This window comes from Euprymna scolopes, chromosome 21 (assembly GCF_053919585.1).
Source record: "Euprymna scolopes isolate OS-2025 chromosome 21, ASM5391958v1, whole genome shotgun sequence".
In the NCBI taxonomy this organism is placed as follows: Eukaryota; Metazoa; Mollusca; class Cephalopoda; order Sepiida; family Sepiolidae; genus Euprymna; species Euprymna scolopes.
In genome coordinates, this window is record NC_136502.1 from 47603124 (window position 1) to 47625970 (window position 22847).

General features: G+C 31.1%; 1 protein-coding gene across 1 annotated transcript in view; it reads right to left on the bottom strand.

The window, feature by feature from the left end:
* Nucleotides 1-22510, bottom strand: part of LOC145242232 (protein-cysteine N-palmitoyltransferase HHAT-like) — a 132291-nt gene extending 109781 nt beyond the window's left edge. The window contains exons 1-2 of the mRNA XM_080105232.1: nt 22338-22510; nt 4438-4458 (exon numbers count right to left, since the gene is read on the bottom strand). The gene's annotated coding sequence lies outside the window, so the exon portion shown is untranslated. The remainder of the gene's footprint in view (nt 1-4437; nt 4459-22337) is intronic.
* Nucleotides 22511-22847: the final 337 nt, after the last annotated feature.

Below are 22847 nucleotides of genomic sequence, written 5' to 3' on the forward strand. Positions count from 1 at the left end.
ATTTGGCTAGTAAACAAAAGTATTTAATTGTCAACTAAGTATAAATTTGTCTGTAGAGCCCTGTTGAGAGACATGTAAAACAGTATATATCAATATATCAAAGTGCAACGAAATTAAAAGATTGCAAGATGAGGACTCGTATGTGTGTAAAAAGTGCAAGACAATGGAAATGGATGTGAATTCAGACGTGGAGAAAATATATTTGGATGATGAATCTATTGACATCGTTCAGAAGTTTTTGTTTTTTGTTTTTTTATGCTTTAGTGGTACTATTGGAGCACAGGGAGGAGCAGGTTGAGTAAGGAGTGGATGGAGTAAGTTCAGAAAACTTCTGTCAGTACAAACCAGTACAGCGTTACTATTATCGACTAAGGAAAGAATCTACCAGGCGTGTGTACACAATGTGATGACATACAAACATGAAACCTGGCCAGTGAGGGTTGAAACCATGTGTTGCATGGATAGAAATGATGATGTTAAAGGAAGATTAAATCTAAACAGAATAGAGAGGTTTAATTTTTTTTTTTTTTTAAATTATTTACCTCCTCCCTAGGAAGTTAGAGAGATGTGTGCAGAACATGGTATGGCCATATTGAAAAAATGGAAGAGAATTCTTTAGGTTAGTAGATCTAGAACAATCAAGGTAGTAGGTTGAATTCACAAGGCAGGAAGATCAAGGAAACCATAAGAGTTAATGATAAAGATGGACTCCAGACAACAAAGAGTGATAAATAAAGACCTAGCCAGAGATTGAAAGTCAATTTCTATAAAACTGTCCGACATATGCCAGCATGTAAAACAATGTCAAACCAAATTTGATGACACTAGTCTATCAAGCATTGTCAAGGATGGGGTGAGATTCGGGTTCTTTATTATTTCCGTCCATAAATTACAAACAAAAAACAAAAGTAAAACAAAAAACAACCTGCTTAAATGTTTTAATTTAAGATGTTTACATTAATTTTAGGGGAATAATCAAGGTAAAAATATGCACAGGTGAGGTTTTAACTCATAACGTCTGCGTTTAAGTTGGCGTTACTGAATCAAATCTGTATGCTGTCTAAAACTAAAAGAGTTGCATTCGTATTATTTGGATTATTTGAACTGCTGTTCCCATCTTGACTGTTATTTTCACAACGTTTGAAACTGAATGCAGATTGCCTGAGTTCGACAAGATACGCTTAAAGAAGGTGAGAGGTTACATCAACTGAAATGTTGTCGAAAATAACACTAGGGATGAGAACAATAGTCTGAAAAATCCATCCTGTAAATGGTTGCAGAGAAATGTGAACGAATAGAAAATCTTTGATACGACATGGTTAGGATTAATTTAAAAAAAAATAACAACAAAAAAAGCAAAAGAAAATGTAATGCGTGAAATGTTTATGCACTTCACGAAAAAAACAAAAAACAAAAAACATGCTCATCCCAAAATTTTGTTATGGCTGTAGATAGATTTGTTATTACTAGGGCTGTGACAACAGAATATTCTTTTCATTCTTTTGACTCTCGGGTATATATCCGACACAGACACACTTCACTGAAAACCACATCCGTCTATATAAAAAGATATAAGATATTGACAGATACATACTCAAAAGTCAAAACAATGAAAAGAATATGCTGTTGTCACAATGAATGTAGATTTAGAAAGAAAAAAATGTCTTAAAAATAGGGGCATGAGTAACCAATGACAAGAAAAAGAAAGCTAAAATTGTGACAGATTTCTCAACATAACATGTGTGGATGTATGTAGGGAAGTGCAAAAAATTTCTTAAATTTTAACTTCCTCTTCGGACCCCTTAAGCTTTTAGAAGTTTTCTAGAATCAAAATTCTATAATTGGGATAAGGATTCTAGATATAAGGTTTAATATCATTATAGTTTGATTTTCTACTCTCTTTTATTTTCTTTCTCTGCCTCCCTTATTTTTTCCCCATAATGGGGTCAACAGTTTGCTGTAGTTGGCAGACCCTGATACTTAAGGATGGGATCTTGGTGGCTGAGCAGTCCACAACTTGGGAAAACTAGGTATGCGCACTGTAACACTTCACTTTGCCCCTTATCTGGATTAGATGGGCAAGTCAGGGAGATCCAAATTATTGTCTGATCACATCAAGTCTCACTATATAAAACCTGCACCAAACAATTAATAATAATTAATATTCCCATTTCAATCCCCACTAATAACTACTTATAATTACCCATCAAAATATGGTGGAAAGTGGTGGCTGAAGGTCAATTAGTTATTTTAGTCAATTAGTTATATAAGAAGTGTAGAAAATGAACTTTGGGTTTACTTCTGACAGCTTTGTAACTTTTGTTTCCTTTATTTTATTCTTTAGTCCTTACATTCCATGATTGATATTTCTGACAAAGGAGGAAGAATTGCTTATGGTTGGCTAATTTTTGATTTCATACTATTTTTTTTTTTTTTTAGCTTGTTACATTAAGTGGCTTCATGCCGTGTCTGGAGCAATTTGCATTAAAAAGAAAAAAAAATTGAAATTATAAAGAACTTGAAGCAAAAAAACTTTCATCAAAATGATCGGATTTGATATTAAGTAACCTAAAAAGGATTGATATGTTGTAAAACAAAGCGATCAAACATTGTAATCTTTGTAAAAAGGGACAAAAGGTGGCGCTAGCATAGAAATTCGGGACTACTTCCATTTTCTTCATCGACCCATGTGCACTACTGCATCACTCACAAAAGCTTTCTAATCACTCACTATTCTATTACCCACTCTGACCTGGAGTGGTAGTACCTGTTAGGGTTCCAACTATGGCTTAAATAGAAAATTACTTTAAAAAAAAAAAAATACGAGAACCCAGGTCCCGTTACAGGTCAGCTTTTTGTTTTTTAGCTTTGCAGAACATGATTGAGTTTTGAAAGGGAAAGGTAAAAAAAAAAATAAATAAATAAATAAATAAACAATGACATCAATGTTTGATGCTTTTTAAAGTTAGGATGCCAATATCTTCAGACAGCCTAATCTGGAAGCACCAGGGTAAAGTTGGGTCCAACAGTGACACCGTGAAACTATTTTAATGCATTTGAAATAACCCAATCAAAATAAGATATATCTGAAGTCTAAAAAAATGGTTTGGCATTTACAGTTCTCTAAGGTGGGCACTTGGAGATTCAGGACCACTTCCATTGTCTTCTTCAGAAAATTTGACATCTGAATAAACTTTTAGTTTTCATGTAGATCCTCTAACTTTTCTTTCTGTAGGAAATACACAAAGATTGGCATATCAAATATAAATATAAGATTCAATTTGGAAAACAATTTAATTCATTGAATATATATATCTATTTAAAAGAGGTTAATGTAGTTTGCTTGAAGCATTGTTTAGTGCGTATATAAAGGTAATTTATGGAAAGGCAATACATTGCAAAGGTGTAATGGATAGACACAAACAAATTAAGATATATAATGGTAGAATGAATTGAGCAGATTCCACCTTTTTATTAATATATATAGATATGTTTTTATACTCATAATATATTCTTCTTGTGTCAATGTGGTCAAATGGAAGGTTGTATGATATCGCAGAAATATTTCCTTTTGTCAGATCTGTGTTCAACTTTAACATACAAAACTTCCATCGACAAGACTTATGCAAGAATATAAGATAACGTAATAAAAGTATAAAAAATCAAACAAATATACATTTGAACATTCTTTTTAGGGTACAAATTTAATTATGGCTGAATATAAACCAATTAACAAGATATTTACAAAATGAAAAAATGAAAAAGGGCTAGCTAACTGCGTTTCGTTCCTTGCTCAACAGAGCAATATCGAGTAAAATTGTGATTAAAAGAAAAAAAAAATCTCCTAACTGCATTCTCAGCAATCACTGCAATAAAGATGAGAATAATAGTCCGCAATAAATAAATTAATATAATACTCATCTCAATAATGAATTCTAATTAAAATAATAATATATATACCATTCGGTACGGACCCGACCATGGAAGATCAGATAATAAATAAACGTGGATTTATAAGATTGAAAAATCCAACCTTGATCGCCCTTCGGGGCCCGTGGCGCAGTTGATAGAGACGTTGAATCTTTACGGTTCCAGATGATGATCGTCTGAAGATAGCGGTTTCAACCTTACCCAAAAACCGGCCAAAAATGTGGTGAGACGACAATAACTACGGATGGCAGTGATTGCTGAGAATGCAGTTAGGAGATTCAAAGTTCCTATCCGTTGCGGTTACCACCTGATGAAGGCCAGAGGAATAGTTGGCCAAAACGTCGTGAAACAACAACTAATAAAGATGAGAATAATAGTCCTCAATAAAAAAAATAATAATACTCATCTCAATAATGAATTCCAATTAAAATAATAATATATATCAAGATGTTTGTAGTTATATTTTAGATGACGAATAAAAGAGATTAAAAAAAAAAGAATACTTACATGATTTAGTTTTATTTTAGCCTGTAACATGAGAAAAAAAAAACATTTATTTTGTGAAGATAATGAGAAAACTGAATAATTTTACAACTATGTAAAACATGACATTAAACAAAAATAGATATCGTGCTCCTGGATATGACCTTAAACTATATCCGATGGTGAGGCCCCAGCTTGCGGGCTTTGGGAAGTGTGGAGCCACCCTTTAATTGCCATTGCTCCCAAGTCGACTCTGACCTGGAGTTGTAGTACCTGTTAGGGTTCCAACTATGGCTTAAATAGAAAATGACTTGAAAAAAAAAAAATATATATATATATATATATTCTATTAAAAATTTTTCTTCAAAATCACTGGATTCTGCATTAAATAACCTGAATATGCCATAAAACAAAAAAAAAAAACAACCAACCAAAAGTAGATATAATTGGATGGTAATTTATACACACAAGATTTTACTTTTCTTTTAGGGTATATTTTTCAGCAAAAGCCTAAAAATTGTATGCGTTCATTCTTTTGCAGACTGTTGTCCTTATCTTCATAGTTATGGTTTCGCCACGTTTCGGGCAACTCATCCCTTGGCCTTCTTCAGAGGATGAGTTGGTCAAAACATGGTGAAACAACAACAACTATAAAAATGAGGACAAAAGTCGACAAAAAAATGAATGCACCAATTATGAAACCTTATCTCAAAGGATTTCAAAAAGAAAAATACAATAGCATTCGGCCTGAAAATATTGTTAGTAAAAGAAAAAAGATATTTTTAGAATTTGGAGTAAACTAGCCTGGATGTCCGACATTGCCCGGGTTTTTGAAGGTGTGTGCACGTTGAGCAAAAAAAAAAAAAAAAAAAAAAAAAAAGTAGTAGTAGGCAGGCAGGCTCGAACCCATACCACGAAGGAGGAAAAGAACATGAAAAAAAAAAAAAAAGAGTGACGTCTTTGTCGTTGCGTCCAACGCATCACCAGAAGTGGTGAGGGTTTAAATTAAGGCTCGTCAAACAAAAAGAGGGGATGACTTTCGAAAATATCAGCGCTAAAAAGCGACTACTCCTTGTAGAAAAGTGCCCAGTTGAGGGTGAAGGAATTAATGTTTTTGGCCAATTTTTCGATATTTGTCGCCCAAAGGGGCGAGCTTCAAAATGATACCAATCTTGTGAAAATTTGTTGTCTCTGTCGAAAGTTTTAGGCAGACATACAAACATACACATATACATTTAAGTAGACAGGTGAGATTAATATAACAGAAGATCACTTTTATATATAAATTTAATGTAAAATAAGCATCCAGAGAACATTTTTTAGGACATAACTAAATATTTTTTTAAGAGGGAGATAAATTTTTTGTGCAAGTTTTAGAAAGGAGGATAAAAAGTTTTGAACATTTTTTTAGGATGGAAATAGATACATAGCATATGTTTGTGATCCAGGAACTTACATAAAAAAATATATATGAAACAAAAAAATATATATGAAACATAAAAAAAATATATATGAAACATAAAAAAAATATATATGAAATATAAAAATATATATGAAACATAAAAAAAATATATATGAAATATAAAAAAATATATGAAACAAAAAAATATATATGAAATATAAAAAAATATATGAAATATAAAAAGAAATATATGAAATATAAAAAAATATGTATGAAATATAAAAAATATAAATGAAACATAAAAAAATATATATGAAATATAAAAAAATATATGAAATATAAAAAATATTTATGAAATATAAAAAAATATATATGAAATATAAAAAAATATATATGAAATATAAAAATAATATATATGAAATATAAAAATATATATATGAAATATAAAAAAATATATGAAATATAAAAAAAAATATATATGAAACATAAAAAAAATATATATGAAACATAAAAAAAATATATATGAAATATTAAAAAATATGGGTTTGTATTACTGTACACAGAGATTCGAAAAAGTTGTCAAAAACAAATATATAACAAATAAATGTTATCAAAGGAAAGATAAGTTACTTTTCTACCAAACTGGATATATTTTTTGTGTTTTTATTCGATGTAACATGTTTATTCAGCTTGAAAAACATACAGTGTTTACTGATGTATTGGAAAATTCAAGATAGCGCCTGACTCTCTCTTTAACATGGTAAGTTTGGGAAAAGGTGTTATAAATAAAAAACTAGACAAAATTCTGTTAAAAAGCCGGCGAATATATGTCAACCTATATCACGATAACATATATTGAGCGAGTTTTTAACAGTATTTTGCTTAGATTTTATTTATAACACCTTTTCCCAAACTTACTGTTTTAAGAAAGAGTCAGGCGCCATCTTGAATTTTCCAATACATCGGTAAACACCTTATGTTTTTCGAGCTGAATAAACATGTTACATTGAATAAAAACACAAAAAATGTATCCAGTTTGGTAGAAAAGTAACTTATCTTGCCTTTGATAACATTTATTTGTTATATATTTGTTTTTTGACAACTTTTTCGAATCTCTGTGTACAGTAATACAAACCCAAAAATATATATGAAACATAAAAAAATATATATGAAATATAAAAAAATATATATGAAACGTAAAAAAATATATGAAATATAAAAAAATATATATGAAACGTAAAAAAAATATATATGAAATATAAAAAAAATATATGAAATATAAAAAAATATATGAAATATAAAAAAATATATATGAAACGTAAAAAAATATATATGAAATATAAAAAAATATATATGAAATATAAAAATATATATGAAACATAAAAAAATATATATGAAATATAAAAAAAAATATATGAAATATAAAAAATATATGAAATATAAAAAAATATATGAAATATAAAAAAAAATATATGAAATATAAAAAAAATATATATGAAATATAAAAAAATATATGAAATATAAAAAAATATATATGAAATATAAAAAAATATATATGAAATATAAAAAATATATATGAAATATAAAAAAATATATATGAAACATAAAAAATATATATGAAATATTAAAAAAATATATGAAATATAAAAAAAATATATATGAAATATAAAAAAATATATATGAAATATAAAAAAATATATGAAATATAAAAAAAATATATGAAACATAAAAAAATATATATGAAATATAAATAAAATATATGAAATATAAATAAAATATATGAAATATAAATAAAATATATATGAAATATAAAATAAATATATATGAAATATAAAAAAATATATGAAATATAAATAAAATATATGAAACAAAAAAATATATATGAAATATATAAAATATAAAAAATATATGAAATATAAAAAAATATATATAAAATATAAAAAATATATACGAAATATAAATAAAATATATATGAAATATAAAAATATATATATAAAATATAAAAAATATGAAATATAAAAAATATATATAAAATATAAAAAATATATGAAATATAAAAAATATGAAATATAAAAAATATATACGAAATATAAATAAAAATATATGAAATATAAAAAAATATATATGAAATATAAATAAAATATATATGAAATATAAATAAAATATATATGAAATATAAAAAAATATATATGAAATATCAAAAAAATATATGAAATATAAAACAATATGTATGAAATATAAAAAAAATATATAAAATATAAAAAAATATGTATGAAATATAAAGAATATAAAAAAAAGACGAGGCAGGCAAAAGAAGTGGGCTGACATCATTGATTGGACAGGCAATAGCTTCGACATTACGCAGGCACTTATCCAAAACAACACCAAGTGTAGCCAGCTGGCTCACTGTTCATCCACCATGCACTGCCCCTATGGGACCAGTAACAGTAACTTTTGCTTTCTGTAGAAAGTTGCATAAGTTTTTGCAAGGACAAAGGCCTTCTACACCAAAGGAAATGTTTTGTTTTTTTCTGAATGTTTGCACTCTTGCTATGCCATTGCCTCCACTGCCACAACAGATGCCCAAATAATGCAGATTTGGCCTTCATAGAGAGAGAAGGCCTATTCACTAAATCTTGTGTATCTACTGATGTCACAGATTATGGTATTAGGAGATAAATAACTATTATGAATGGTGGTCATTTTTTGTTTCAGTTCTCAAAGAGGTCTTGTTGTTGCATTGTTCTACACTGCTGTGGAAATGATAAAAAAAAATGGTCCAAAAGTGAATGCACTTTTTTTTTTTTCTTTTTTGCAAGATAAAGAATTATTTTATATTTGGAGATGTGTAATTAAAGGGGAGATTTTTTTGCCAGGTAAAATACAAATAAAGTGCAGATATTTTCATACTTTTTCAAAGTGTATTTAATTAATATTTAAAGTAATTCATGGCCTTAATTGATAGCAAAATGTAAAAAAAAAAATTAAAGAAGCAATCTATATGTGTGATGATGAATAAAATTTAACATGGCTTAAATTAGACATTTTTAGGTTATTAAAAATTCATATAGATGTTGGAAAACCTACTAATAGTTTCTTCTCTTGAACTGCTAGACTTTAGAATTCTCTTCCGGGTCTTTGTTTCCTTGATTGCACTGACATGCAGGAGTTCAAGCATAATGTGATTAGATATCTTGATGTCCAACTCCCTACATAGCACCCCTTTAGATTTTATCCCAAATAGTAGCTTTTTACATCCAAATGGCAATGTGCCTTGTTTAGAGTGAAAAACAGTAAAATAGAAACGAAAAAAATTTAATTGACATTTTTTTTACAATCTATTTTCTTGCTAATACAGCAAAAATTATGTTTAATTATTTTATTTTTAAGTGTATATTTTCTTATGATAGACATAAAAATATTCAATTTTTATGTCTATCAGAGGAGGTTGAAAATTTCAATTTATTTGTTTAGTCTGTAAAACTGAAAAACAAATAGTTTTTACATGAGATGTTTTTCAGTCTGTTCTCTAAATAATAAATAAAACTTGACTTTATATATATATATATATATATATATATATATAAAGTAAATTCTTGGTACAGCAAAATGGAAGGAGGAATATATATATATATATATATATATATATATATATATATATATATATAGGGATCAATAAACTTAGCAAAATTTCAACTACGATAATAACTTTAAACTTATTTGCTTTCTATTTTGCTTCTTTTTTTTAATTCATTAAATTCTGTTAAAACTTGTTTTTTTAATTTTTTTGTGTGTAAAAAGAATGTTCCAAGTTTATTATTTCTGCTAGGAAGTATTATTTTTATAATAATATTTTAAAAACATGTTTAAAAGTCATATTATTCAAAAGTCATATTATTAACATTCAAAAGTCATATTATTTCAAGAAATACCAATATAGTTCCATAAAAAAAAAACTTGTCCATCGCACCATATGTAAACTAATTTTTTAAATATATTTATTTCTAAATAGTTTTGAATTTTTTACATCAACAAGTTTTATAACACTTACAAAATTCACTAATTAATCAGTTTTTAATTGAATTTTTGATATGGATAAAAATATTAAGTATTGAAAAAAAAAAAAAAAAATGGGAAGAATGCTTCTCCGGTGTTCTTCAAATTCTATTAAATTATTTTTATAGTAAGGAAAATGATAATATTATTAAGTTCAAATTAATAAGAAAAAGAAAATTTCAAACACCTAAACAGATTTTTCTATGAATTTGATTAAAAAAAAAAAGTATTTCTGAATTAATAATTTATTGCTTACTTGTATTTAAATCATTTGTTTGAATTTAATTTTTTTTATTATTTTTTTGTAATTTATCATTCGCTTTTAAACTTATTTTTTGTTTGTTCTCATTTAAATTTATTTATCATTCATTTTAATTTGTGTATTTAATTATTGTTTATTTGTTCCCAAAATTCATAATTTAGTTCTTGCATTATTTGATTGTATTCTGCTTCAAACGTAATTTCATCTAAATAATTTTTCTAATATATAAAAGGCAAAATGTGTGTGTGTGTGTGTTCGTATGTCTCACAAAAACTTTCGACAGATGCGTCGAAATGTGACAAAATCGGTATCGCTTTAAAGCTTGGCCTTTCGGACGACAATAATCGAAAAATTGGCCAAAAACATTAATTCCTTCACCCTCAACTCGACTGTTTTTTACAAGGAGGGGTTGCTTTTTTCAACAACATTTTCGTACGTCATAGTCTCTTTAGATTTTTTTTACCTTCTTTTCCACCTTCGCGTTACAGGTTCGCGTTACAGGTTCGAGCCTGCCTGCTTGCCTTCTACCACTTATTTTTTTTTAATATTTTTTTTTTTTTACACCTCTCTCCACCCGGGCTGCCTACTGTTGTTTTGATCCCACCCCCTGCTACTACCACTGTTTTTAACACCTCTCTCTACCCGGGTTGCCTACCGGGGTTCCTCTCTACACCTGGGCAACGCTGAGTACCCCTATTCCCATTCCATAGCCTTTGATCCCCTGGAGGGGCATAGGTCATCTACAACTTTTTAGATTCTTTTGTAGCAAGTAGTTCTTTTTACAGAGTGAGGGTGCTGGGCCCACACCCAACCTTCCCAGAAGGTACATACAGCACCTAGCCTTCCCAAATGGTCACCCATCTGGTACTGGCCAGGCTGAACATTGCTTAACTTCGGTGATCTGGCAAGAACTGGTGTGTCAACATGATTCTGCCATACTGGGTACCCCCGCTAAGTATTAAATAAAGTTCAGTTTCAGTATAAACTGAATCATGTTCCTTTTCCTTTTTTTTTTTTTTTTTTTTTTTTAATGCAAATTTTAGTTTTCTAATGCTCTTTTTAAACAACTCTCAATCCCCTATCCCAGTGCCACAATATTGCATCATTGTACCTGTTTTACAAGTAATTTGGTGGAACATGCTCTGATGAACTCACAGCATTTGTTCCTCCTCGACATACTTATTCCTGACTAACCCAACAAGCAACAAAATCTAACCCCTTCACTATTGAGGCCCCTATTTACGTAAAATTACATACATTTGAAGCAGAATAGAAAGCCTTCTACTCTAATAGTTTCTTCCCTCGGACCACCAAACTTTGGAATTCCCTCCGTTTCCTGCTTCCACAAGTTTAAATGTAATGTGGACAGACATCTCACTACTTAAAGAGTAAAATAAAAAAAAATATCGACAGTCTGACTGTTCAACAGATCTTACTTGCTTGTACCACTTGCATGACGTCACTTCAACAATGAAACGGCTTTACTTACTTTACAAAGGTCACAACACAGGCAGCACTCTAAACACAGAAGGGAGGGGGGATGTAATTGACCCTAACCTTAAGTCAGGCAAGAAAAAATTTTTAAAAATTGTTTCACTTCAACATCAATACTAATTGACTATTAACGGATGGCTTTGCTATTTCCGGTCTGTTCCATAAATTGCAAACATTTGGGTCAGTCAATATAGGTTTTTATTTTGATACTTTTACAGCAGGGGTTCCCAACCTGATGTACTCGCAACCTCAAAGAATGCGAGACAATATTACAGAGTGTGAGAAAAGATTAAATAAAAAATAGGGATATTGGCTATATGTTACATTTTTGTGGGTTTTTTTTTGTTCTTTTGCAATGTACTAACTTTTTGCTTTCATTTTAACGTTACGTATTGTTATTAAGTGATTTCGATAAAATATTAGTTGAACAAGTTCTTGTTGAGCCGCCCCCTTAAATAATCAAATTCTACTCAATTTCCATCACTAACGATCACTGCGCTGCTGTCTCAGTGACCACTTTATACTCATTAACCCTTATCCTAAAGTGGCTTTTGGGCCTTGATAAATGGTGACTATCTTAAAAAAAAAAAAAAAAAAAAATCATAAAACTTATCCCTAAACACAATATAAATTTTAGGGGTGCGAGGTTCGAAGGAAATTACTTGAGAAGTGCGGATCAAAAAAGTTTCTGAAGGGGTTCATTAGGATTGACTTTACAATTCAATTTCACTGTAGGGATTTTTTTTTTTTTTTTTTTTTACAAAGGAATCACCACTTATCAAGGCCCAGAGGCCACTCGAGAATAAGGGTTAAAGAGTGTACAGTAGTCAAAAGGACAATATCATAAGAATCGTTAGAAGTGTAAATTTGGTAAATTGGATTACTTAAGGAGAACGGCTCATCAAGAACTTGTTTACATTAGACTTAAAGACAGCCATATTGTAGTCAGCTAGAAAGCAGGTAAACAGAAGAGAGTTCCACAGGTGTGCAGTTCTTAGAAAGAAGCTTTGTTTATGGAATCTACGTTTAGGTTTAAGCACAGATAAAGAGTGGGGGGAATTATTGATAGTGGTTTCAGCTAGACAAGTGTTTTTCGTGAAAGTCAAAACAGAGGGGACCATAGATTGGAGCTCAGACGAGTACTTGCCATGAAAATAACTATAAAACAGAGACAGGCTTGCAACGTCCTCTGTGAGAAAGAGGTTGAAGGGTAGAGAAAAGGGCATCCCCCACTAGGCTACGTAGTCTATTCTGAACTCTGTTGTTGATATAGTCTCACCTATCTCACTTAATATCTGTTAAAGTTTTGGATAAAAAAAAATCGACTTTTGCTTAAATAACGTTCTTTAAATTCCATTAAAAAAAAAACAAACTTTTTGGTGAAATTGATTTTTAAGGGTCCCCCTCCCCTCCCCCAAAATTAAATTAAATGGTCTTGTTCATCTACATTTCCACTCCAACAAAATTTTAATTTTAAGGCGATTACATGTGAACACCATGAAAAAAAATTCCAATTCCCTTGCACAAATTATTTCTTAACAAAAATAATAACGATTATATGCAAAAAAAAAAAAAAAAAGAAGAAAAATGGGTTGCATTCTTTCTTTTTTTTTGTACATTGAGTTTCCGAAAATTGGTGATGGGCAAGAAGTGGGTGATCATTTTATACTAAATTTATATTGGCGAATGATTTTCTACTCTAAAATGTAAAACATTTGATATAAATTTAACAGAATTTGTTTTTAACAGATTCGTGAATTCTACCCAATTAAAAAAAATTCTTGATTATGGCCCTTGTAAAATATAAAATTATTTTCATATTCGGTTGCCTCGATGGTAGGGGTCTAACTAAAAACTCACTTTAAAAAAAATTGGTTTTTAATCGGTATTCGGAACCGAATACCCTTAAAAATCATCTTAAAAAAATATTTTGGCAATTATGCACTAGTGTTACCGTGCTAAAATAATAACGTTATTATGTAGAAAGCCATTCTTAACATGCGGGGGAGGGAGTTTTGTAACTATTCTGTATTCCTAATAGATATGATTTTTAAAAATAGCATGGTAACATAAGTGCATAAGCACCAAGATTTTTTTAAAGTTGACTTTGATTGGTCCTCTAGTGCACATTGACCACATACTTTTTATCTTTCATACAATAAAAATATTGGTGATGACCAAGAAATGGGTGATCATTTTAAGTTCCACTTATAGAGAAAAGTGGCTATAAAAACAAACAAAAAACCTCTAGTGACATACTTAACTTGGTACGTGTACAACACAGAAAAATATGATGATGGTCATAAGTGGGTGACAAGTATACGTTAAATTTATATAGGAAACTGATCTTGACTTCCTCCTCTCCAAAACATTGCGAAATGATTAGTAAATTGCACAAAAAAAGTTTGGTTCATAAAAAAATGTGAAAACAAATGGCAGCAAGTAAAAACGACCCCCCCCAATTTATTTCAATATAAGAAATACAATCTAATTCCAAAATAATAATCAATCGATTTTATTCCAAATAGGGATATATTCAAATGGTCTTTAGTACCATTGAACCAAAAATGGGGCATTTTGCAGTATAGACACCATAACATTTATTGGGTGGGCTTCTACCATTATTTTGTTTAATTTTCGATTTTTGAGCGATTAATGAGACTTCTGAGATGACAGTCTAATGTGGGACATATTTTCTTGTTCTAACTTAAGACTTGGCACTACTTGTTTGTTGATACTAAATAAATGCTTCAAAATAAGTTAAAACAACAACAACAAAAAAAAAACTTATCCAAGTAGGTAGAAGAGTAACTTAGCTTGCCTTTGGTAGCATTTATATTTTTAATTTTTTTACCACTGTTTTGTTTTGTTTTGTTGTCTATACTGCAAAATAATCCCGAAGGGTAGCTGAAAATTAAAGTTTTCAGTGTTTCAAGAATGCAACATAAATTCTTAAAATAAGACCATAAAGGTTGAATCAAAATTAAAGAAAATAATAATGACCTCAAAATTTTAAGATTCAAGATTTGGGATGTGTATATTTAGTTAAAAATTTAAATTAAGTTAAAAATAAAATTGTGTTTCTCAACAGAATAGTTAATGAAGCAACCCTCCCCTCATGTTAAGAATGGGTTTCTAAATAATAACGTTATTGCTTAGAAACCCATTCTTAATATGAGGAGACATGGACCTTTGCTAACCATTTTGTTATTGTTTCTTCGGTAAATTTCTACATTAGGCTCACCTCAACAGTTTTCTTTAAAATGATGATTTGTTAGGGTTAGGATTAGGGTTAAAGTAGTCATTTTAAAGAAAATGTGGAGGTGGATCTAATGTAAAAATTTACTGTTCCTTCATGTAAAACTGTTTCATTTTACGAGGAGTTGGGGTCAGTTTGAGATTTTGAAAAAGGTTTCATCAATTTAAACGTCAGTGTTTGTTTTAATGAGTACCCCCAACTATTTATTTACTTATATATATATATATATATATATATATATATATATATATATATATATATATTTGGATTTTTTTATCTTCCACCAGACTATTTCTTCGAAACTCCGCGGATTAAGGACTATCCATTTATCTAGTGTTTCCTTTTCAGATTAAATATGTTTTTAACTCATTTCAAAGTGTTTTTTAACATATTTTATTAACTGTTTGCTCATATTATAAGCTCTATTTCCTATTTGGTTTTATCAAGCTTTTATATCTGGCTGAGATAATTTTATAAATATTAATTCTTTAATATTTATAATTTACTTTAATTTTACCATCTTGGATCATTTTGGTAAATTCAATTGTAATTTTCATTTTATATATATATATATATATATATATATATATATATATATATATATACACACACACACACACATATATATATGAGGCAGCGGCTCTCACTCGTATCCAAGTATTGTATTGGGCCCTATCGCTTGTCACCAGTCTCCTATCCTTGGGATGGATGCCTGTGTGTGACATGGCTGTTGAGTCCGAGCCTATGGTGGAAAAGTCGTGGACAGCGTTTGCAGGATAGGCTGAGGGTTGTGTGGGTCATTCTCGTTGCTCTTTTCTTCTCCTCCTAGCCTCTTCATTTTCTTTTCTCTCCTCAAAGTCCATAATGCCATCGTGTGCTACACCTATCCACATCTTTCTGTCCCTGGCAAATTCTTCCCACGAAGATGAGTTGATATTTGTTAGAGCCAGGGTGTGCTTGAATTGATCTTTGTAGCACATTTTTGGGGCTCCCCGTGGTCTCATACCCTGGGCCAGTTCCCCGTACAGCATTTTCTTAGGGAGCCTTGAATTATCCATCCTTTGGATATGTCCCACCCAGCGGAGGCGGTGGTGAATGATGGTAGTCTTTACGCTGGTCACTGAGGCCTTGTTGAAGTCCTGGACAGAGAGTGGTAGTACTATCAAGTGACAGACAGGATGCTGCGAGGTCATTTTCAGGAGATCATCTGGAGTGTTGGTGTGATCATTGAGGAGGTTCTCAAAGAGAGACCATTATCTATTTAGGATACCCTCACTGTCTATGATGGTCGTGGCCTCATTCGTGTCCTTTAGGCTGCCTACTGACGACTGTGCGAGGCCGAATATCTCTTTTGTTGTTGCATAAAAGCTGCGCAGGTCACGTTGGTCAGCAAACCTCTGTATCTCTGCAGCTTTTCTTTGCCACCAGGTGTTCTTCGCTTCACGGATCCTTCTTTGGCAATCAGCTACAGCTAGCTTATGAGCCCGTTTGTTAGCAGCTGTAGGTTGGTTATCCAAAGTCAAGCGTGCTTATCGTTTGGCTTCAATGAGAAGAGAGATGGTAGTGTCATTCTTAGCAAACCAGTCCTGCTGTTTCTTGGTGGTGTAGCCCAGTGTCTCCTTCGCGGCATGGGTCATGGCGTCTCTAGGGATGGTCCAGTGGTGCTCTACGATGGCCTGACCCCCAGAGTCTGTGAGGTGTCATTCGCAGGTTTCCCTAATGTTCTGTGCCAGCTGTGGGTTGCGAAGATTGCTACAGTCAAAGCATTGGTTGGTCAAGGAGTCGTCATGGAGAGTTGGGAGATCAGGAGTTTGTGGCCTGTCCAGCAGCCGTCCGCACAAAGCATGGATCAGATGATACAGATGTCTCTTTGGTATATATATACACATATATATATATATATATATATATATATATATATATATATATATATATATATATATATATATATGTATGAGCAAACAGTTAATAAAACATGTTAAAAAAAACACTTTGAAATGAGTTAAAAACATATTTAATCTGAAAAGGAAACACTAGATAAGTGGATAGTCCTTAATCTGCATAGTTTCGAAGAAATACTTTGCTTCTCATCAGAGGGTAGGAATTACCAAAATGCGGGATCGGATTTTGCATGCAAAAGTATTTAATGAAACAACAAGTAAGTCAAAGATCTTACTTGAAAACAAAAAAAAGTGAAGCAGAGGGAATATGGTGAAGAAAAAGGTGATTACACATGAATGGATAGTCTGGTGGAAGATAAATAATCCAGTGACGGTAAAATCCAAATATATAATTTCAAGAAAGTTAATTGAATTTCCATTTGCAAAAGTAAAATTCAATGAGATAACTTTATAAATATTAATTCTTTAATATTTATAATATATTTTAATTTTACCATCTTGGATCATTTTGGTAAATTTAATTGCCTCTCTTGTGCAAAAACATCACCACTCTGAAGTGAGTGACGATCAAACGGTCAAAATTAATGAAGTCACATAAACTCTTTTTAAGGAATTAAGGAAAAAAATTATAATTAAAATTTATTAAAATTTGTTTGAATAATTTTTAAATGAAAATGAAAGTTTTTACTCCTTTACTGAAAACTATCCAACAATTCGAATAAAACAAACGAATTTAAAAAATTTATTTTTAGTGTGCAACCATTTATATCAATTTGAAACCATCTGAATTAAACTGAAAACGTTTTCGGTACAAGAAAAACAGTCCACTGATGCCGGTCCATGGTTACAAATTCGGAGAGGGGGATGTACCTATTTACTATGCCTCCCCACGGGACAGAGTTAGACACCAGGGTCGTTTTTTAACGTGGAAAAAAGGTACAAAAATAAAAATTGTCTCAGTCGTGAAGGATTTCTCCTCCACCGAAAGAGAACAAGAAATAGAAGTGCCGCATCTGAAGAACAGATGGTATTTATTTGCTCCCCCACCGAGCAAATTAGGCACAAGGCCAATTTTTAATGTGAGGAGTGAAGGGAGGGGGGAGGGAAAAAGGGGACCAGCTCCCGAGAGGTGGGAAATGGGAGCTGGTTAATGGTCAGGCATGTGGGGTTGCCCCCACATCTGGTCTTTGCTAGTCATAGCTATTCATAGCTTGCAGTATCTGCCGGAACAGATGGTATTTATTTGCTCCCCCACTGAGCAAATTAGGCACAAGGCCATTTTTAATGTGAGGTAAAAACCAGCTCCCCTAAAAGTAGGCAAAAAGGGGGCACTCTGGTTACAAAAAATAATAATTGTCCCAGTATAGAGGGTTTCCCCTCCATTGACTGGTACAAATTATCTTAAGTGCAGCATCTGCCGGAACAGATACTACACTTTGATCTTGTCCCGAGGGCCAAGCGGAGAGGGGGATGTAAATGAGAAAATTCAATATTGCTCAAATATTTTTGGTAAATTTATAGATCATTACCCTCAGTTAAATCTCCTCCCAAATGAGATTCAACATTTTTAGGCGATTAGGTGGGAAAAATTCTGAAAAAAAAAAACAGAGACAAAGGGGGGAAAAGAGACCCTTAGAATTCAAAGTAAGGGATCATCTTGGCATATAAATTGAATGTAAAATAACCTCGTATTTCCAATCAGTTAAGTCTGAGTGGAAAGTTTTTATAAAAAAAAGAAAAAAAAAAGAAGCCCCCCCCCCAACAACAAAAAAAAAACGTACAGAATTTATTTCTCGTGGATAAAAAAATTTTTTTTTTTAAAATGGTTACAACACACTAAAATGGTTTGGATAGGGGAGAGGGGGGGTAATTAAATTTATACGCGAAACTAAATTCTAAAATATTTTTCTTCTTTCCAACAAGTTTTCAACAGAATCTTCACACGTAAACGCCTAAAAAGAGATAGAATTTCGTTTTTTATTAAAAGGTGTTGTTAATCTATTTTTTCCCGTTTTTTTTCTCTTTCTCCATTTTTCAAATATCCTGAATTATAATTAAAGAGATTAGCGTTTTTAAGTAACAATTTCACTACTTGCAAAATTAAATATGAAAGGAATTAAAAAATATATATTAACGTTTTAGTGTGGGGATCACTTTCCTATATAAATTTAACGCAAAATGAGCACCCACTTTGTGGCCACATAGGATGTCAGCGAGACATGTAATCGTTAGCATTTTTCAAGTTTGTGCCAGACGAAGGGCCGGGGGGGGGGTTTAAAAATACGTAGATACACTTCAAACATTTGGTACATATTACTCCACGATTTATATTATTTTTTTTTTTAAGATTTGCCTTGAAAAGGTCTCCACGAAGAACTGTTAACACAAAACAACCAGAGCGCGAGAGCGGGCATGTACAATGTACCCTTTGTATTTTTTCTTTTCGTTTTTTTTTTCAACAGATTCTACCATATTATAGTAAAAAAAGCAAAAATGTCAATATTTGAAAGGGGTGCTCGTGCTCGCTCGGTTTCTAATATAGTGTTCCACGTTCCAGTAAATCGATCCTCCAATCCATATTGAAACCACTCGATGAGAACACTCACTCCTTTTATATAAAGGATTTTCCATTTATTAATTCAATATAAATGATATTAAGACCTTTATTATCGAATGTATCCAGTATTGCTTTCACTAGTCGCCATGCTTGTTTTCGTGCGCGCATTCATTTCTGTGCAAAAATTAAATGCGCGCGCGAAAACAAGCATGGCGACCAGTGAAAACAAAGCGCAAAAAATGAATGCGCGTGCGAAAATAAATATGGCGACTAATGAAAACAATGCAGAATACATTGGGTAATAAAGGTCTTAATTATTGCTCTTAGAATATGAAAAATCCTTATATGGGGGGGGGGCGTGGTGTTCACGTCGAGTGGTTCCAATATGTATAATAATGGTAAGTTAGTGTTCAATCAATAATAATCTACCGGAAAAAAAAATTGAAAAAAAAACAAAAAACGGAAAGAAAAAAAAAAAACACAAAGGGGGCGCATTTGTACAGGTGAACCCAAACCCTCTTTTTTTTTTTTTTTTTATTGTGTGTGTTATTAGAAAATAATTAATTTTTAACGGTGAGACCATTTTCAAGGCAAATCTTATTTAAAAAATAGAAATTGTGGAGTTATAGATTTTAAGGTTCTCTCCTAGTATTCGAAGTGTTTCTAAGGGGTTTTAAAATGTTTATAGAACATATGCAGCCCCCCTCCGTCCCCGCCCAAACTTTAAAAATGCTAACGATTACATGTCTCGTTTACTGCTATGTGGTCATGAAGTGGGTGCTCATTTTACATTAAATTTATATAGGAAAGTGATCCCCACTCTAAAATGTTACAATTTTTTTTCTTTCACATTATCTTTTAAGGCCGCTGAAATGTATCAGCCAAAAAAGTAAATTTTGATTTATTTTTAGGAGGTAAACTACACTGGGTTAGGTCGTAAATAAGTACCCTTTTTTTTCTTTTACAGTGGTCACCACACCACTTATCAAGGCCCGGAAGCCACTCAGGGATAAGGGTTATTGCAAGTACAGTACGTTAGTGTGAAGATTTATTGAAGTGTTTACTTGAGGTGGCGGTTCATTAGGAATTTGTTTACGTTGGACTTGAAGACATCCAGGTTGTAGTCAGGTGGGAAGCAGGCAGACGGAACAGAGTTCCATAGGCGTGCAGTTCTAAGAAAGAAGCTTTGTTCATGGAATCTACGTTTTGATTTAGGCACAGATAAAGAGTGGGGAAAATTTTTGACAGTGGTTTCAGCTAGACGGGTGTTTTTCGTGAAAGATTGGCGAGGAGAGACCGGAGATTGGAGTTCAGACGAGCACCTGCCATGGAAATAACGATAAAACAAGGATAGGCTCGCAACGTCTCTTCTGTGAGGTGGGGTATGTTGCATCTGTCTAATAAAAATAAAACTCGCAAATGTTTGTATTAAGTTACAAATATTTTAGGGGTGCTACAAGAGCAAAGTGTACTTTTTTCTCACTCCACACTAATGAGATGATTGTATATACATGTTATTCATTTTATATATATATATATATATATATATATATATATATATATATATATATATATATATATATATTAACGATTTGGGAAATTTAAGTAGGACGGTCCTCAGAGTAAATGTGGTATTATGGTGATTGCAGACTAGCTAAGAATAAGAATAAAATAGGATAGATTTTTTTTTGTGGTTATGGTGTCAAAGGATGACCGACGACACCCATTTTCCACACTTTCGAATTGTCTTGTGCAATAATTTGTTTAAAATATATATTTTTGTTTTTACAATAAATAATTCAAAGTATCTGATCATCTTTTAGGTCCTCGGTCAGGGAAAGAAAAATCTGGCAATTGTGCAATTTAACATCCCGAAGAAATTTAGAAAACCATTATTAACATGTGAGTGGCGGAGAGAGGACTTTGTTAACTTATCCTTGCGCGGACGGAACTCCCTTAAAATGAAAAACAAAAAATTTGCTTGAGGATGTTAAACTGCACAAGTGTTAGAAATTTTTCTAAAAGCTGAGAAATTTTATTCTTGTCCCAAGCCAAAGTGCCCTTTTTGGAAGGGAGGGGGGGTCTGGATACCCATAATATTAAAAACTGACCTTGTGTCAAACTCTGCAGTCTGCACTCGTGAAGAGGCAAGACTTCTTAATTTCCTGTTTTTTGCATTTTTTTACGCGAATTTGATAATTATCGATTTTTCATCAAATGATTGAATAAAAAAATTTTAAACAAATTATGTATTTTTATTTTAATAAATATTTATAGTTTTAACCCCCCCCTTCTTGTTTTCCAGGAATATCTGTGATACACGCTTTTATTTAACGATATATAATATCATTACATCGGGATATAAAAGATGTAATTGTTTTTGACAAATCGAAATTATTCAATTGTCACTGATAGAAGGAGGCAAAGATTTGTCATTTAAAATCCTCATAGCTAAAAGAAGCATCGATCAGGTTTGAACGAATTTAATTTATTTATTTACAATAATTTTATTTTATTTATTTATTTATTTATGTCTTTGTTTTGTTACAGGATTAATTTATAATTTAATAAAATTATTTTAATAAATAAATGGACCGTAGATTCTTTTTACACAATAAACATCAGATAACGCCATATTACTTTCGTTTAATTAAATTTTAATATCGCGGATTCAAAATTACAGTAATTTGTGCGGAGATATATTTTTCTCTATCATTGTCGGAAAATAAAGATTTTGTGGTGTTACTTTTAACAATAGGCTTAGTGATCGTTTGCATGTCATAACAAAAAAATATAAACACATTGGGATGGCAGTTTAAACAGATTTTACATGGAGAAGGGGTAACGAGTCGGCCTGGAGAGTGGAAAACCGTTAAAATAAATCGTTAAAAGAATAAAGATCTTAAAGACAAAATGAGTTTAAAAAGATCGTGAAAAAAAGATAGATATTATTGTCATATTAAAAGAGAAGACACGATAAAAAGGGATCCCACCTTTCCTTCTTCGTTTTTTTTTTTTCGTCTCGAAAAGACAAAGGTATCTTTTTTTTTTTTTTTTTTTGTCTTAGATGAACACAAAAACGTGTCCAAAATGGAATCCTCCGTCGCAGCTGGACCGAATTTTAAGAAATACTTTCAAGCATCGCCACTAAACACGGGAGAGACACAAAAGCCGAGGCGAGAAGCCCGTTTTGTCTTTTGCCCTTTATTTTTTCCTTTATTTTTTGAAAAAAAATCCTTTATTTTATTTCGTTATCATTTTTTTTTTTTTTTTTTGAAAAAGTGTAAAAGCAAAAAAAAAAAAAAAAAGTAACCGGAAATTAACGGTGCGCGATGAAATTTCGTTCCTCTGTTAAAAACTGTCCAGAAGACTCTCACTTAATTTTTTTAATAAGGAAAACACTATTTCAGTTAATTACAAAATTAAATGTAAATATTAGCACGTTTTGTTCGGTAAATATTTATTCCAGACAAATGATAAACATCTTAAAAAAAAAAAAAAGA